The sequence below is a fragment of the Meleagris gallopavo genome, chromosome 1, assembly GCF_000146605.3.
Source record: "Meleagris gallopavo isolate NT-WF06-2002-E0010 breed Aviagen turkey brand Nicholas breeding stock chromosome 1, Turkey_5.1, whole genome shotgun sequence".
Classification (NCBI taxonomy): domain Eukaryota; kingdom Metazoa; phylum Chordata; class Aves; order Galliformes; family Phasianidae; genus Meleagris; species Meleagris gallopavo.
The window spans coordinates 72,606,444-72,606,807 of NC_015011.2; positions in this window are offsets into that span (position 1 = coordinate 72,606,444).

Sequence of the window (364 nt, forward strand, 5' to 3'; positions counted from 1 at the left end):
CAAGACGTCGCAGTGAGTGAGGCGAGTGCTGCTGGTCCGCATACACGGAGGAGCACAAAGGGCTCCGGGAGGGCAAAGCAGCGGCAAAGCACTGTGGAAACGGCTGCGGAAAAGCAGCTGGTAAAGGTGGAGGAATAAAGAGCAGCTCAGCAGAGTGGTGTGAGATTCTCCTTTTATTAAAGCAAAGGGAAACGACTGCAATCTGACTTTGCCACAGAAAGGAGGAGGCCAAAGAAGTCTGAACAGCGAGGACAGAACCTAATAGTGCCTACACCGCCTGAGACACCATAGCGGGAGGCAGTAAGCGCGCAGGTGTCTCCTGGTCCCTGCCCGAGCCCCACCGCTACGCCCCGCCGCGACTCAC